Genomic DNA, 17891 nt, shown 5'->3' with positions numbered 1-17891 from the left:
ATTTTAACAGAAGGGACGATTCTTGAAAATGTAACATTTGTGACGTTTTGATAAAAGCATCAGTATCGGACAACTGATGTTTTTTGACTTTTTGATTATCAGACTTCAGTGTATCCATAAAATATAAAACCCTGTGAGATTGGCAGTGTTCTGAAATCGGTGTAACATATGTGCTATGCTTAGGAAGAGCTGTTATTCTTTTTGTGTGTGAGCTGAACGTAGTTGAATAAAATGAAAGGATAACGTCCTATGAAAGCTTGTGAGCAGGCTGATTTTTTGTGTTTAATTGAATAAACATGCACAGCATTCATTAGGGGGGTTGTGCCTAGTGACTGATTATTATCCAATGTTGGAGAAATCTATTTCTATTTGATAAACCGTTTCTGAGAGTAGCTCAACACTTTTACTCTAGTTGTAGTTACTTGCTTTTTTGACTTGCCACCGCACGTGAGCAAACACACTATACCTATATATAGGTTGCACTTCCTTTGCATATGTAGAGCATTGTAAGTAAGTGCTTTATATTCAGTAAAGCATGGTGCACAGATACACATGACCCTACCCCTCAGTTTGTGAAATTATGCAGAAGCCCACACACACCTAACTGATAATGTCATGCAGATCTAATATCAATATGTACTGCTCAGCTTTCAGCTCTGATGCGACAGACAGATAATGAGAGTTAATGTGAAGTGCTGGAGGGAAAGGGCAAGCGGCAAGGTTCCTGCTGCGCTGGGATGTTTGTGTTTTAACTGACATTTCCAAATGGTACCTGTGCTAGCAGAGATGCACAGAAATCCATGCTGGTAAAATACCTGGCAAATGCATGTGCTGGGCTAAAAGCCATGTGAGCTGATGGCATACTAGGGTGTACTGTACGTTCTTGAAAAGTCTCGCAGTGTGTTGCTGGAGAGGACTCCCAACACTTACTGTGTTGCCCAGCAACATGCAAGCACAAGCTCCAAATTACTTTGCATAACTTCTTTTGTAACAATTTGCAATCAACACAGAGCTGTATCATTGAGGGGTGTACAGTATTACAGTACTGGATACATTCACTTCTTACAGGGTAAGGGATATTGAAGTAGGGAGGGGCACCCCTTGCACTGCCCCCTGATTCAAATCCACGAAGCCAGAACTTGTAGTTCAGGCCATTCCGATCCAGAACCATGCTGTTAAGTTTTAAATTGAACCTGTAGGTTTCGTTAGTTAATTAAAGACCTGATTGGACTCGGGGATTGCGCTCAGGGATTCCTTTATAAGAATGTCCTGGTGTGATTTTGGTTGGACGCTTCATATAGATAATACAACAGAAACTTGCAAGCACAGCAGCAGAATGGCTGGGACTGGATTAGATGAACTATCTTGACACCACCAGATTTGTTGTGGGTTCCAGAGCTGTGTGACAAAAATAATTCTGCGTCATTCACTTTCTTTTGGCCAAAGAAGCATTGGTACATGAATTACTAGCGGAGGCGCACACAGAATTATTCACTGCTGCTGCAGTTTATGAGGAGACGAGTGAAATCCATGAGCGAGCCCTTCATAATCTCTGCCGTCACTGGAGCCTCTCAATGCATCAGCTGAACAGGATGACCTTTCTGTGGGGTCGTGGATGCAAAGCACTAAACGTCTTTTTTGAGCGATTGGCTATAAAACCTTGTGTGCCTCTAGATATATGTTCCTATTATATAACGTGTCTCGATCCATGCACTGCTTGAAATACATTTGATTTATATGGTGATATTATCCATATAAAGCTGTCTAAATTGTGAATATGAAGCACTTATTTTTATCGAAACTAAAGGCCATTGTGGCGAATTACAATCTGTGTTACTTAACTGGGCCGTGTGCAGTGCTGGAGGGGAAGGGGCAGAGGGGAGGGGACACATGGAAAGTGCCATGTCTTAAACACACTGCACAGTTGCTGGGATACAATTAATGCTCTGGTAAAACAGCTGACCAGTATATAATATTTGGGTATTATTGGACCTGCTTCAGGTAGGTAAAAGTATTCCGTCTATCCAGAAGTTGTTTTTATTTTTCAAAGGCGGCTAATGAATTAACCAGCATGCTCTGCAGTAACAAGGGTTCAAGTGAAGCACTGCTTTTGTTGTCATCCTTTCTCTGTTGGCCTAGTGTTTGAATTCTGGAGGGTGTTACATTACACACTACAATCTCATTGAGGAATTTCATCAGGAGGCAAATTAGATGGCTCTAGAACTCAAGAATACTTCAGTATTGAAAATCTGACCCTTTTTACATCCTTATATTGTTCATAATAAATCATGTCCTCTTCGAGAATCATCTTTTAATTAACCTCCAATGCCATGTGCACTGTAATAAGGCTAGAGTGTGCGTTTGATCTGATAATAGCCAGGATTAGGTGGCAGCTGGCATCCCTAACATGCCTTTCCTCTGATTGTCAGTTTTTTGATTGAATGGGAGTGATTGAACTGTGCTCTTGACTTGTTCTGCATGGGTTAAACTTTTCCAGTACTACAGTATTATTTAGCAATGTGGTTGTTTTTAGTGGAAATAAAATCGATTCTTCTTATAGTATTAGCTGTCACTGTGCCGAATGTTCGAAAAAATCTGTATTCATAAAAAAGGGCTTTTTGAAAGATGAGTTTCTTTTTTATGAGTGCGTGTGCGTATTCGAAGTACCCTTTGCAGGATTTATACTGATTTCATTAATGATCCTAAACCTGTTTCTGCTTATTGAGCCAGAGATGTAAAGAGGAACCCAGATGTTCATTGCTTGAATGTGGATCTCATTGTACAGTAATTCTTGTTTCTGAAGCTGCGGACTGATCCACTTGCCTGCTGCTAACAAGCATTAGCAATACTAGTAGGATTAGATGATCATCCCTAACTTTTTTTTTTATTTGACCCTCAACTGAAAAAAGCACTTGCGTGTATGCATCATGATGAAGCTTATAAAAAAGGGGCATCTGAACTAGAGCCCATTCAAACAAAACTGAAGTTGGACGCAGTTGCTTTAATCGGTATGTCAGGCTGCGTTGCTTGATTGAAACTGGACCTTATCCTCTGGCTCCTCCCTCCAAATTTTTCTTCCTTGTTGTCTATCAGCTGTCAACTTGTTAGGCTGAAAGCAAACAGTGTTTTTAATTCTTCATTCCTCCCCACTGCACGGAAGACACTCCCTGTCTAAGAATTGCAATAGAATTTTCAAGCACACTTCCTCCTTTAGGTGTGTGTGTGCATAGCCAAATGGATGAAAACATAAGCAGCCCCCTGAGAACAACACAAATACAAGTCATCTACTAATTAAACTGTGACCCCTAATTAAACGGCAAATGCCATCATTTTGGATAGTAACAGCAATCCCAAGTTTTACACTGTTTCATTTCTGCAGGTTTCAGCTGTGCATCCGGTATCAACTCTCGCTCTTATGCAAATACTTTTTATACTGTGAGATACTATATGCTTAGTATACAATGCTGAGGACCCTCTGTGTGTGTCTGTGTGTGTGTGGACTGGTTTAAAAAGTGATCTTGCAGATCTGTTTCCTTGCTTGACGAGAGATCAGTTTCCAGAACTCCCTTGCAAACGAGACATATATCTCAAGGGTTCTCTCCAGGTTAAATCAACACATTTGAAATCATTTCTGATCGGGCAGGTGGAGCGTTCTGTTTCGTTATGTATGGTAAGGATTGAGTGTAAAACAAGAGTGTTTCAAATGAATTTGCAGGTCTAGAAAAGCATCAACATCCTGGAAATGTGAAATGCAATCAAGGAATCGTGTCTTGAACTCCTGCTGCTGTATGTAACCTATATGATAATGATAGACCTAGAAATGGAAAAACCAATGTGTGTACAAAACAAGCAAGCAAAACAAAGCTAGGCTTACCATATAGGATTACCCTTTTGTGGTGTCCCCAAGTTACACAGCTGAACACTTCTGTCCAAAACACATGCAGCCTTTGCAAAACGATACAGCCTGGGACAGGTTGCGTAGCCCTGTGGTTTACACTGTGTGCTCTAGACTGGCAACACAGGCGGTAAGCTATTTAAAAGGCAAGAATCAGGAAGCATTACGCTGCCCGAGGTTTTAAATGTGCGTATTTCATAAACTATATCGGGTCTATTGTTAAGTATAGGATTATGCGGTGGTTTCACATACCCCAGCTGGCACTAATCTAGGAGTGCCTTACCTAAGGTAACAATGGTAGAAACAAAGGCAAGACATGTTGAGAAAAACAATAATAAGCAGAAGCTGCTGCGGCTGTGTTTAATACCACTCGCTCCTGACGGAGGTTGTTGCTTTGTTTCTTGCCTCTCAGTTTTTGCTGTAGCACTCAGTAGCACCTCAGGGTGGAGTGCTGTATGCAGTCTGGGTATGACCTGGCTCAGCTCCAGAAGGGGTTGATATCAAGGCAACAGAGAGTGAATCAAAGCCAAAATGGGAGAAAGCGGGTTACCCCCCCCCCCCCCCCCCCCCACTCTGCTGTACCAAATGAACAGCCAAGCCTGTGCCAAAAGTGTGTGGGATGGTGTGTTTGAATCATTTACGTCTTTTGTGACTCAGAAAATCACACACCCACAGGCAGCAAGGTAAACGTGAGTCGCTTAGTGCACTTGTAATTGCATTTTTTTTTAGAGAGCTTGTTTTAATCAGACCTCCATTGTTCTTTCCAGGAGTGTGATTCAGCACGCTGGCCCCCGAGGGAGCCGGCTTAATCAAAGATCAGCTTGTTGAAGAAGGAAGTGTATTCAAGGTGCTGAATATACAGCGCCAGTGTCATTCCGTTCACCTCCTACACTGGGAGCATATTAATAAAGCAAGCGGACCTCCAGTTGCTTTCATATATATATATATATATACACACACACACACACACACACACACACACACACATATTCATATACGGTATTATGGCATTACTATGTGTGCCATTTATCAGTTGATACCCGATGAATTTGCACTACTGTGCACACTGCATTCCGATTGACAAAGCAAAAAGAAGAAGAATTGTTCCCACGGTGCATGCTTTGCATATTGGGTGCTCATTGTTATTAATGACTTGCGTACATATTTTTAATTTGTCAGTAGTTGTTTAAACGGTAGGTGTTCCCATCTGCAATACATTAAACACAATTTGAAATGACTTCTGAGTAACAGTGTCCCCTGCTGAATGAAAGTGACTTCCTGTTTGTCAGGGGGAGCGTGGCACCGTAAAGCTCTTGGATAAAAACTCTCTTTCAAGTTGAAAGAGAAGGAGATCACAGGGCTCTGGGAACCTTGTTATTAAACATGTTTAGTCACAAAACATCTATTATGTTTGTGTCAAAAGTAGGTCATTCAGTGGAATGATTCACTTCAACATGAAGGGGAAATACTCTACCAAAATCATATGAGAAAAGAACAGCAAACTCCTAATAACAGTTTAGCATGGGATCCTCCAGCAGGGTCAAGGTGCTGTGTGGATTCCCTCTGGTGTCACCCACAGGGGTTTGAACCTGGAACAGTAGTGCATCATACAGCACTGCTCACCACACTAGTAGCGACAGGACCACACCAGTTTGGCTGAAATTCTCAAAAGCAACTGCCTATGATGAAATGCAAACCAACTAGCTTGTCAACAGAGCTACATTTGTTTATGAAGGATAGACAGCAAGGGAGCCTGTCTGTGTCAGACTGCAGCTTTAATAAGTAATATTGAGCTTATGTAAACCCCAGAGTGACGTTCCAATGACCTTGCCCCAGGGTGCATTGGATGTTCTGTGATATAAAGGGTCACTAACAGTCACTGCTGCTCAAAGACTCTGGGCCAGATCGCAATGGTGTTTGTGGAAACATATAACTGTTGCCCTCAATGTCTGTCTGAATCTCTGAACTTCCATTCAACAGTAAGCTTGTGTGGGAAGCGAATCACATGGATTCCTGCTGACTTCTTCACTTCATGTTGGGTCCAAGAAAAGGTTAACCTGTGTTTGGACTTTATTTGTGACGTTAAATTGTAATAAAAAAAAAACTGCTATTTAGTGAAGAAAGGCTGGGTATTTACAATGTAATTACATTCTTAGTCATTTTAACAACTCCTGATTTACTTGCTTCATCTCATACACAGCTTAGTCCGATTCAGTGGTTGAAAGGAGTCTCGAAATCCATTGATTGGTTTGGAGAGGTTATCTCTAAAAATAAAAAGGATTTTCAAAGAACATGGTGTGCTTTTGAATCGCAGAAGTCTCATTTTGTGTTTTTAATGTGTAAAAGAGGGTGCTCATTAATAGACTGCTGGTAGCCTTGTGAATTGCGTGCATTAAGACTTTTCAAATTGTCCTTCACACCCTGTGCTCCAGCATAAAAAAAAAAAAAAAAAAAAACAATCCATGATGAACTAACCCTGGCAAAAGTGTCCTGTAATAAAGAACAGTGAAAGCATGGTAAAGGAAATCAAAAATAAATAAAGTTTCCCATAGTAACGCATGGCAATGTTGTAATGAGGCATACTGAAAGCCAGGTAAAGCATAGGTAAGCACTGTAAAGCCATGGCCCACCATCATCTATAGTAAATGCATGTGGAAATGGCTTAAACTCTTCTAAGGGCACCTGGCTATGTATTTACACAGAGAGATTATCACATGATTTGGAAAGAGTGAGTGTTCAGTACTGTTGTAGTGTTAGAAAGTGGTACATATATCAAAACTTGATCTGTGCAGTGTCAAAAAGTGGTAAGCTGTCAGATTTTGATACAGTTGCATTCAATTGCGATCTGATGGGTGTTTTCCTATTGTCAAACAGAGGTACATTTAAAATTAATTATATATATATATTTTTTTGCAAACTTAAACTTATCAATATGAATTTACACTTCATGTGAGTTGGTCCTCAAAATCAATTTCTCTAAAAAGAAAAAAAAAACAATTCATGACGTACAAGACAAAATGAGAAGTTCATTGCAAACGTGCACAAAAAAAAAGGCAAGACCCAATGTATTGCATATGATAAATATGCGCATACTGTTTTCTTAATGTTGGAAACGTGATAAACTGCATTGAAAAAAAAATGGAATGGGAATGATACTTAAAAAAATACATTTGAAGATACTTGTTATTTAATACAAAACATTACAAAGGAAATGGGAAATGCAGTCGAACTGAACACTCCAGTGTTTATGCCAGAGACAAACACAGTACATCTGTACAGAAACTGACTGGGTGAAATGCTGCTGGACTAAGGACAGAAAGAAATAAAAAACCGTGACGCAATGGCACAATTTACACCCACCGGTTTTATAAATGTTCTGTATCGTTAATCTGCTAAGAAGCCTTATGAAACAGTTGTGTAACAACGTACATTTCAAGAAGCCTGCTAGCACTGTACCGGTGCCAGTCCGATTCGGTCCCAGTCACGCTGGAAACTGAACAGCTGCTTTCATTATCGTATGCTTTTGTATTTTTATTTTAAAACTCGCTAAAATAATGCGCTCCCATTCATTTCTAATTATATAAACTAGAGCTGTGCTCGTGTTCTTTTATTTGTATGTACGGTAACTGACAGCTACGCGTTAAACTGGGGCACTGTGATCTCATCAGATTCGTGCTCGGCGGCTGTAAAATGCCAGACTGCAGGGAGAGGTGACCTCCCTTGACTGGTCAGGTCGTCCCAGCAGTGCAGTAGGTTTTCGGCTTCTGAAACTTTTGAACTGTATGCAGTTGGCTGTGTAAGGAAGGTACTACTGTGTTTTCACCCAAACTCTTTCTGCTGTACGTCTCCCTCCCTCTGCGTGTGGGATGGCACATGAATATCTTGCATGAATGGAAACAGCTGTTATAAATAATTGCACACTGTAACCGTGCCAGTTATATAACAAACTTGAATGTGTAATAAGGAAAGAAAAGAGTCCGTCTGCACTTCTTTTTATGAAAAATCCTGCTTTTAAATTGGGCACGTCTTCTGCTGCTTCAGCTAGGGTAAGTGTAGGTTTTACTTCACATCTTGCCTTTGTTGTTCTGACACAGTGTACTGTATGGCCATACAGACCAGTCTAAGCGAGAGGTCTGTTTTCAGATAAATAGCGTAGATCATGTTAGTGAATCTCCAATGCTTGACAAGCTTATTAAGGAACATAGCGTGCAGTATTGATTACTCTGTTGCATTCATCTTGCGATTGTTTTGCAACTTTTTTGTTTTTTAATGCGAGCGTGTGTTTGTTTATAAAGCCTAGTGTCTGGAATGATTTGCACTAGTGCACGGAGCTTGTTTTTCGTAACTGTGTAAAGTAGTTGCACTGGAATTACATGTGCTAAGTTTACATGAATGAATCGGCTTGGTTTATTCAGCCATGCTCAATGCTGTATACTCCAGTGCCCGCGCATAGGCCTGTATATATCAGGTGTCATTTGAATGCTTTGTTTTTGATCCAGATGTGATGGCTGGGTACGGCATTAAATCTCAATGGGACGTTTTATATCAGCCTTTGCTGTGAGACAGTCCTAATTGCTATCATACTTATGGAAGATGGGAGTGTTTGTGCAATAGGGTTGTACTGCATGCTGTACGTGTGTGTGCGCGCAGTGCATGGGCATACTCTTCAGCAGGGATGAAGATGGGGGTGTGGAGGGGTGCATGTACTGCAGTGTTCTTGTGTGTGGCCCTGTATCATGTGCTTTGTGGAACTGTTTATTTTGCACTGCCGGTTTAAAGGCCAAACATTGATCTAAATGAGCTGTTATATAGGAGGTGTCTTTCTGCTTCATGGGTTTGAACCTTGGAATTTAGTTACTGATCCTGGTTATTGAAACAAAGTAAACTCTCCTTTCAGGTTCAACAATGCTCTTTCTGGTGTATCAACACAGCCAAATGAATGTCACTTTATACTTTGCACGTTACCCCTGCATAATACATTAATCTCCTGAAAGCATGCATCCAAGAGCAAAAAAGAAAAGCTGTCATGTAGGCCAAGAGCTGTGCAGAATTTCTGTGGCGTCTCAGAGCTGTCATGTTATAATGAAGTCTTCTCACTGCAGGGTCATCGTTGTCACCAATTCTCACTTTAACAGTGATGTGCTGTGGTTACTGATTGAGTTCTGTCCCATCAGTGAGATGAGAGGAGGTTGAAAGCTCTAAAACCACGAATGCAGAGGAGCCGGCTCTTTTGCATTGTGGTTAAGATGCTTGCTTGCGGTGCGTGGGGTCGCCAGATCACACTCAGCCTCTGCTGTGTTACACTAGTATATCATAACTTGGAGAACCCAGTAAAGAGTACCCACGGAATCTCTTTCTTTGCTCTAACTGATATATCATTTCAATTCTTGCATTATTCTTGCATTAGTGTTTTGGCACCACTTTAACTATGTTCGGACCCATTTGCAATACATTATTTATTTAGAGTAATTATTTTCAGCTTTTCTTTCTAGATGTCCTGATCACTAGTAGTGGTCAAGATGTATTTCCTTGCAAGACTACCATGCAGACATGACAAGGTCTGAAAAGGCTGTAATGTCATTAAATAAATCTCCAAGTAGTTAGGTGTTGCAGTTTGTAAGTATTTTTTATGAGAAATTCATATATAATGAGGTCCTTATATGAATAAGACTGTGTGTCATAAATTGATGCTTAGTTCATTGGAATTTATCATGAATGCATAGCCTGTTATTAATTACATTGCATTACTGTAAAAGTTAGCATTCTAGTATAGAAGCTGATTAAGTTAAGTTAGTGAGGCTGAGTTTGTAAAAGTTTAACACAGTAGTTCCTACCTTCAGATGTTAGCGTAGGTGTTTGTTCTTTTCTTTGTGGATTAAAACAGATCAATAGACGAATTGAGCTTTAATGTAGAGGCCGGTTTAGTGGGAATGTAATTGGGTTGTTTTGTACTGTGCTGTTCACTGCTGACAATGTACAGGGTTGTGCTACTGCAGAGAAGTGTGCCAGATCGTAATCACTGAAGAAGGATGCTTGGGAGATCTTCTATAAAAACTGAGGCAACATTGGTGGTCCTTACCAAGCGTTTGTTGTCCTGTGTCTGTAGTCAACAAAACCCCAGCAGCCACACACTTTCCACTGTGCCAGATTTATTTGTCTTTTCCTTCCTTTCATTTTCTTTACTCCACTGTTGTTGGACCGTGCAGAGAACAGTGATCACAGCCTTGAAGGTAGCATTGCAAGGCTGTAGACGTTGGCATAGAGAAAATTAATGAGAGGAGGCCATGCGCTGCATGCCTGAATCCCAGTAGCCAGTTGATCTCAAGATCTTTGTCAACTTTAACAGGATCCCAGAGACTCAGAAGCAACAGTGTAGCTTGGTAACTCATTCAGTACAGTTAACATGCTCCCTGTCTTGAGTGTGACACAGTATCAAACTGTTTCCGCTGGTCTTGGTCCCTGTTCTGTGCGTGACTAGGGATAATTTTGCTGACAGCTTGGACTTTGTCCCTGGACCCTTTCCATTCTAGCCATGTGAGAATGGGGCTGGAATGGGGCTGGAATGGGGCTGGAGTGGGACCAGCTATGGCCTTGATTTGGTTGGCCAATAGGTATATGTCACACTAAATACCTTAGCAAAGGAATAATAGCCAGATCACCAGATTTAGTTTTTAATCTACTTTCCTTTCAGGGATTACACCCACATTTGTTTGAATTTCCTTTTGTCACACACACACAGCACAAAGCAGCACGGATTATACTGGCACCACTAGGGAGTTATGGCAACAGCAAAGAAGAAGTTGGTCTACATGTGTTTTATTTTAGTTATGTGCTGAGTTTGGATTTCACCTTTAAGGATCACCTAAAACTTTCTAGTTTGATAAACCCAGACACAAATAAGTAGATTTCCTTTAACAGGGAGCAGTGGAGAAAGTGCTCGAAGCAAATTAGCAGTGAGCATCTGGATTGTGGGTTAATGTGACATTTAGCACACAGAAATATTGTAAAAACCAAAAGAATTACCGTCAGAGCAATACCGGCGCTGTGTGACTCACTCCTGAGATGCGTAAGCCACTGATTAAATGGTCAACTGGGCATCCATTTCCGAATGGTAATTCACCATCTGCTGTGTTCCGAAGTCAGCGTTCTCTATTACCAGTGTGCTTTGTGTCAGATCGGGTGCATACTGGAATTATACAGCTTTAGGTATTCTGCTGGGATTTACAAGCATCCTGTTCCATAACAAAGCTTAACATGATTTGAAGAGCATGCAGGAAAGGAAAGGTTTGATGTGGTTAAGGTTCTTGAGCTATATGCCTTGCCTTCCAGACATGCGACTTCAAATGTGTCTAGAACTCTACTGAACATTGTAGGCATGACTGGGCAAGCCATCTCCAGTTCAGTTCTATAAGTCACCATGCAATAACATTGTCTTCCTCTCCTGGTCTGAACCTCATTTCACAGATCTGTCATTTAATTTGTCGTTAGTGTCTGTGTCTAGCGGTTATGAAATGAAGCCCATGCCTGCATGCAAATCACAAGGATACGTTTCCATGCTAAACTGGAGTACTAAATCATGTTAAAAAAAGAAAGTACAACTGAACATCTGCTGTAAAACCGTTAGCAATGTTCTGAGAAAGCTGTAGCATTGTTACCTATGAACCGCCAACACTTTAATGACTGTAGAAAATTGGGCAAGCCTGTGCTGGAAATGAAGAGGCTTAGTATTTAATCCTCCTAACATAACTGGGATTCATTTTAATGACTAACTAGTAAGATAGCATCTACACTTCGGTGATACCTCAATAAAATTTCAACCAGACAGATCCCTGCATGCAATTCAGTCATGCAGCGTTGGAACCTGTCTTTGAGCTTCTAGAATACGGCAAGAGGTTCCAGAGCATCCGTGCAGCTCCTGCACAGATTTGTCTTCCATCAAGCGCCTTCATGGAGGGGTTCCAAACCTCTCCAAACCTTTTGCTTCTCTGTGTGCATATGTCATTTCAAGACCTTGAAAAAGACACATCGCAAACACTTTTGTCTTCTGGACTAAGTTATGAATGCATTTAGTGCTTGCTTTCACTATCCCGTTGCACCTAACCATGATGCATTTGCAATCACTGGTTACAAACGTATATTATGATTATTATGTCATAGATATTCTTGCAGGATTGTCCCGTGTGGGCTGCCTTCTTGTTCTCATTTGAACAGCTGGGTGACATGTGGTCACATGACAGGGTCCTGAGCTGCACAGGGAGCCAGCTGGCTGCTGGGCTGGAATTTGAACCCAGGATTCCTGGTCTCTCAGCTTATTTGCTGTAACCACTAGTCTGAATGAAGTTTTCTGCTGCTTTCCTCTATTTACTTTATCTGTTTAATATTGCAACAGTAGTCCAAATACCCACAAGCACAGTCATTTCTGAAGCCGGCAGAATGGTTTATTTATATATTTATTTATTTTTAATTCATTGTGTGATGATTTCAAATCAGTCACCAAGTTCTGCCCTCTGAACGAAAGTCATATATTAATTGCAAGCAGTGAGATAACATGAAAGAGCCTTGGAAGGATGGCACCTTGGCTGCATCAAGCACTGGTCACGCCAGCTATTTGAAACCAGGTCTGTAGTAAGTGGAGGAGGAGACCTCATTTCAATTCACCCTCCTTTGACAGGAAGCTAGAGCAGATGGAGGCTTAGGTAACTGCTCATGACGCAGCAGCCTGCACAGCCTGTGATGTTGCAGGGGCATGACGTTGGAAAACTAGGTTACTAGGTTGTGTTCTGCAAGCTTACACTGAATGCCAGCCAGAATATTTCCCGAGCTGCTGTGTGTGACTTTCCATGCTGAAATGGTGGCGGACCACACTGACAGGCTGCACTGCACTGTATGCACAGCACACCTGTGACGGGACAGTGCTGCTCTGTGCTTCCTAAACCTTGTTAGGTAATAGTACCGCATTGCATGTCAGCTGGATCTGCTGGAGAGGACCCTGTTCAAACACCCGGACTGGATAAGCTCTTAACAAACCAGTGCTCTACAGTAGTATGCACTCTCTCAGCTTTCAAGCCTGATATGGTTTAGGCTTAATTGTCAGGATTAGGAATAGCATTCAGATTTTTGCATTGCTTCTCTGGCGTGTAAAGTAGAAGGATTTGCAGCTTTAGTGTGGAGTGACATAGAGTTGATTTTCTTTTTCTACCTAATGCTCCTCCATTGTGTGGGTTTAATTGGGTTTGTTAGATGAGCTGCACAGCTAGGCCTGAGCAGTTCTGTGTACAGTAATTATTATATTATGACAGGACACAGATGGCTTCCCATACCGATGAAGAGAAATTTAGTGATCTATTTTGAGTTGGACTGTTGTCATTGGACCTGGTTTTGTTTTACAGTAAGCGTATGAACAAGTCAAGGATTTCCTTCATCTTACACATTTATATTGGAGTTTCTTTATGTGGGAAACAGCGGTGCAATATGTACATGGCTGTCTGTCTCAGTAGCACTGGGCCTTAGTCAGGCCACTTCAACTCAGGAGTCAGGAGTTATTTAAAGAAACAGGTGCAGCTTGCTGTTAAAGAAAGCTGCCACAGCATAGAACATTTTAATTGATGTCGAACTGCATTTAATAAGAAATGATTTATAAAGTTAAAGCTACAGGGGCCCAGTAATGCTAATTGTATTAAACCACTGTTTAAAATACTATGATGGTGATGTCTGTTCTGAGGATGTGGCAGTGTTATCAGATACAGATCTCCCTGAATGACTCCTCTTTCGGAGCTGTGCCGCAAATCACTGCACTGAGTCTAGTGCGTCTAGGACTCATTTTAACCTTAGCACTGTGACGTATGATACATTGCTAACTCCTCAGTTACATAACCAGCACCAAGTGTGTCACTGACTTGCTGCTGGTGTAACAGTCCCCTCCTTCAGTACAAAGGCTTCCTGTCTGCCTGCAGTAATCTGCTGGGACATAATTAGGCAGTCAACTGTTTGTTTTTTATATTCATTTTTCCCCCCATTTTGCTGTGCCATGTGTTGTAAATGCTGGAGCATTGAGCATCCCCAAAGAATCTGTGTGAACCTTCAATATCTGAATGTGAAGCATCACCAAAAACACTGTGTGAACCTTCAATATCTGAATGTGAAACATCCCCAAAGAATCTGTGTGAACCTTCAATATCTGAGCGCGCTCATGCCTTGGAATGATTTGAGACTGTTTTTTGGTTGGCATTGAACCAGCTGCTTAGTTGTTTAGGATCACAGGCTGGTTTGATATAAACTTGAATGAACCCTGGTTACAGCAGTAGCAGTCCCTGTTTTACTGTTTGATTGATAAGTCTAAATGTTTTTGTTACACATGCAACACAGTGCGTTCTGCTCATGCTATCTACTCCCAGCCTTGCATGGTTTGCTGTTAACCCTGCAGTCAGCCATCCCCTCACATGACTGTTTCTTGGAAGAGGTCATAAATATGAGCTGAGAGGATTGGGGGATGAGTCTTTCATGCAGTGCTATTCCGGATAGCTAAATCTCCCTCAGACTGGCCTGTCTTCTTAATGTTACTGTTCTTACCTCCTCCTGTCTGGCCCTGGCTATTCTTGTGCCTGTGAGTTGCTAATCCTGGTTGTAGTCATGGTTAGGGTTCGCTGTGTGTGCGTGCGTGTCCTGAGTCTTAAAAGGATAGCTCATTAACTGTATTTTGCATTTCTCCATACAGAACAGATGTATACATCTCTTATATGCGTGTGACATTAACATTTCAGATTTGTTGCATATACATACATACTGTATATTGTACTTTGAAATTGAAAATAAAAAGGTCCTTGCAAAAATAACGACAGTGGCCAGTTTTTAAAGCGTTTCAGTCAATATGTTTTCCAGACCGCACTGTACTGTAAACAGCACAAGGGTGGCAGGAATGTACTTTCCAGCGTGAGTTGGGTCCTGCAGCTAATAGACTGTTAGCAGCAGAAGGCTCTGTTTTGTGGTTGGTGTTAATGGTTTTTATATTGAGCCAGGAATGAAACAGACTGCTGTTTCAGGACTGTATCATAACCAATGGTCTCGTAATACAGAGCATAGTGCCACTAGCTTTTTTTTCTGGAAAAGAAGAAAAAATTATTTCAGTACAATTTCTGTGATATATTCAGGTTATGTGTATTTATTGTGTTCGGTAAAGAGTATTGTACTGTGTGTTTTTTTTTTGTTTTTTTTTACTCACAAGCGACTTAATCCCTTTCTTGACAAAGCCCTTGTTTATTTGTTTTGATAAACAGTTTTAACGTGCTTTTCCTAAATGATCATTTCCTAAGTAACCAAAACATAACACGGAACTGCCAGCATGGCTCTTGTCTAACTGTGTGCGTTGATATGAATTTCAGATGGAACGCTGGTTTTCTGGCATGTTTATTCCCCTGCTCCACTCCTCTCTAGCTAAAGGGTTTGTATTGCTTACAGAATGAGACAGCTGCAGTACCACTGGCATAAGCAGGTGCACAGCAAGTACATATCATAGCTTGTGAGTCTATCATGCTAAAATATTTCAATTTAAATACCATAATTGGGAGGGTGACAGTGTGGGAATGCAAACATTAAAAAAACTTTTTTTATGTGACTCAGGATTAATAATAACCTTCACGTGTGTTTCACACTGTAAAGACGTTTTTCACTGAGGCAGTCCTTAGGGACTTCATTTTGTTTCTTTCATCTCTGTAAAACTGAGGTCCTATTGTAAGTGACTACAGCAGTTCACTCCATAGTCTCTGTAAGTCGCTTTGGATAAAAGCATCTGCTAAATGATTATTATTATTATTATTATTATTATTATTATTATTATATTTATTATTATTTATTATTATTATTATTATTATTATTTTCAATCACAATACAAGCAAGCATTAAAATCAGTTTTGAATGAATGAATGTGTTTTCTTTTTAACAATGTTGGTATCTTGCTATTAGGCAGCACTTTGGAGCGTTTCAGTACAGGCTCGGATTGCTTTCTAAATGAATATCCACCTGTGATTATTTATACTGTGTGGTTCGACAGGTTTTAACATAGCTTCACTTCACAAAGACCTGGCAGTTTGCATGGGCTCTGAGTTCTGGCTCGTTCACTGTTAAAACACAAGCTGGCTGAGGGCAATTGCCTCCCTCAATGCAGCAGTCTGGTAGGAATTAAAGTAGGAACATTCATTTTCCACATTCATTAAATAAAATGAGCTCTAAAGGTCACCCTTCTCGGATGTTCACTTAGATGAATTATGCATAATTGTTTTACCAAAGAATTTCACATTCTGTAATTGTGAGATTTAAAAAGGTGAACTTCATAGTTGATCTTCTGACACTGCCCTAAAGAATCGTGGCTGTCTTAAAGAAATGTCCGAGTGTGCGTGTCTTTGCATGTGAAGCCGATGTCACCCTGTCTTGTTAACCATCTAGAATCATGTGTGGAAGTTCCAGTGGCTGTTTACTGATGAGCGGTGAGCTTTGTGTTCGGCTAAATTAGGTGGTGGCTACAATTAACTAGCTTGTGCAACTTTTCTTGCAAGTCGCAAAGGTGTAGACTCAGCCGTTAAGAATATTGCATTTATATTAAAATACAATAAGGGTTAAGCATTCTGAATGATAACAAAAAGAAGGATTTACCTCCATGCTTGCACTGAATTCACAGCTCAGCCCATTGAATTGAATGGAGAGGCATGCTTGCACTGAATTCACAGCTCAGCCCATTGAATTGAATGGAGAGGCATGCTTGCACTGAATTCACAGCTCAGCCCATTGAATTGAATGGAGAGGCATGCTTGCACTGAATTCACATCTTAGCCCATTGAATTAAATGGAGAGGCATGCTTGCACTGAATTCACAGCTCAGCCCATTGAATTGAATGGAGAGGCATGCTTGCACTGAATTCACAGCTCAGCCCATTGAATTGAATGGAGAGGCATGCTTGCACTGAATTCACATCTTAGCCCATTGAATTAAATGGAGAGGCATGCTTGTGCAATTAATTCACATCTTAGCCCATTGAATTGAATGGAGAGGCATGCTTGTAATTAATTCACATCTTAGCCCATTGAATTGAATGGAGAGGCATGCTTGCAATGAATTCACAGCTCAGCCCATTGAATTGAATGGAGAGGCATGCTTGCACTGAATTCACAGCTCAGCCCATTGAATTGAATGGAGAGGCATGCTTGTAATTAATTCACATCTTAGCCCATTGAATTGAATGGAGAGGCATGCTTGCAATGAATTCACAGCTCAGCCCATTGAATTGAATGGAGAGGCATGCTTGCACTGAATTCACAGCTCAGCCCATTGAATTGAATGGAGAGGCATGCTTGTAATTAATTCACATCTTAGCCCATTGAATTGAATGGAGAGGCATGCTTGTAATTAATTCACAGCTCAGCCCATTGAATTGAATGGAGAGGCATGCTTGTAATTAATTCACATCTTAGCCCATTGAATTGAATGGAGAGGCATGCTTGTAATTAATTCACATCTTAGCCCATTGAATTGAATGGAGAGGCATGCTTGCACTGAATTCACAGCTCAGCCCATTGAATTGAATGGAGAGGCATGCTTGTAATTAATTCACATCTTAGCCCATTGAATTGAATGGAGAGGCATGCTTGCAATGAATTCACAGCTCAGCCCATTGAATTGAATGGAGAGGCATGCTTGCAATGAATTCACAGCTCAGCCCATTGAAGTGAATGGAGAGGTATGCTTGTAGTGAGTTCACATCTCAGCCCATTTCAGCACCCCGGGGTTGGAACTAGCTACGTTTTCCAGAATTAAAATAAATAAAATAATCAAATACATTTGAGTCCACAGACAACTCTTCGCTCTAAAATGAAGTAAAAGGCCATTCATGAATACAAGCTTCATCACTATTAGTCTGACCTACATTGAGAGCGGTAGCTAATCTCTGTGTGGGTAGATAGTGAATAATGCAACAGATATGGGGGAGTCATTTATGAATCATAAAAG

At 40.8% G+C, this 17891-nt stretch overlaps 1 protein-coding gene across 1 annotated transcript in view; it reads left to right on the top strand.

Annotated features, from left to right (window-relative positions):
• Positions 1-7538: 7538 nt before the first annotated feature.
• The window catches only part of LOC121295747 (neuronal PAS domain-containing protein 2-like), a 42036-nt gene continuing 31683 nt past the window's right edge, over positions 7539-17891 (top strand). The window contains exon 1 of the mRNA XM_041220751.1: positions 7539-7941. The gene's annotated coding sequence lies outside the window, so the exon portion shown is untranslated. The remainder of the gene's footprint in view (positions 7942-17891) is intronic.

This window comes from Polyodon spathula, chromosome 20, assembly GCF_017654505.1.
Source record: "Polyodon spathula isolate WHYD16114869_AA chromosome 20, ASM1765450v1, whole genome shotgun sequence".
Classification (NCBI taxonomy): domain Eukaryota; kingdom Metazoa; phylum Chordata; class Actinopteri; order Acipenseriformes; family Polyodontidae; genus Polyodon; species Polyodon spathula.
The sequence above is the reverse complement of the archived record's forward strand: the minus strand, read 5'-3'. Positions and strand labels throughout refer to the sequence as shown.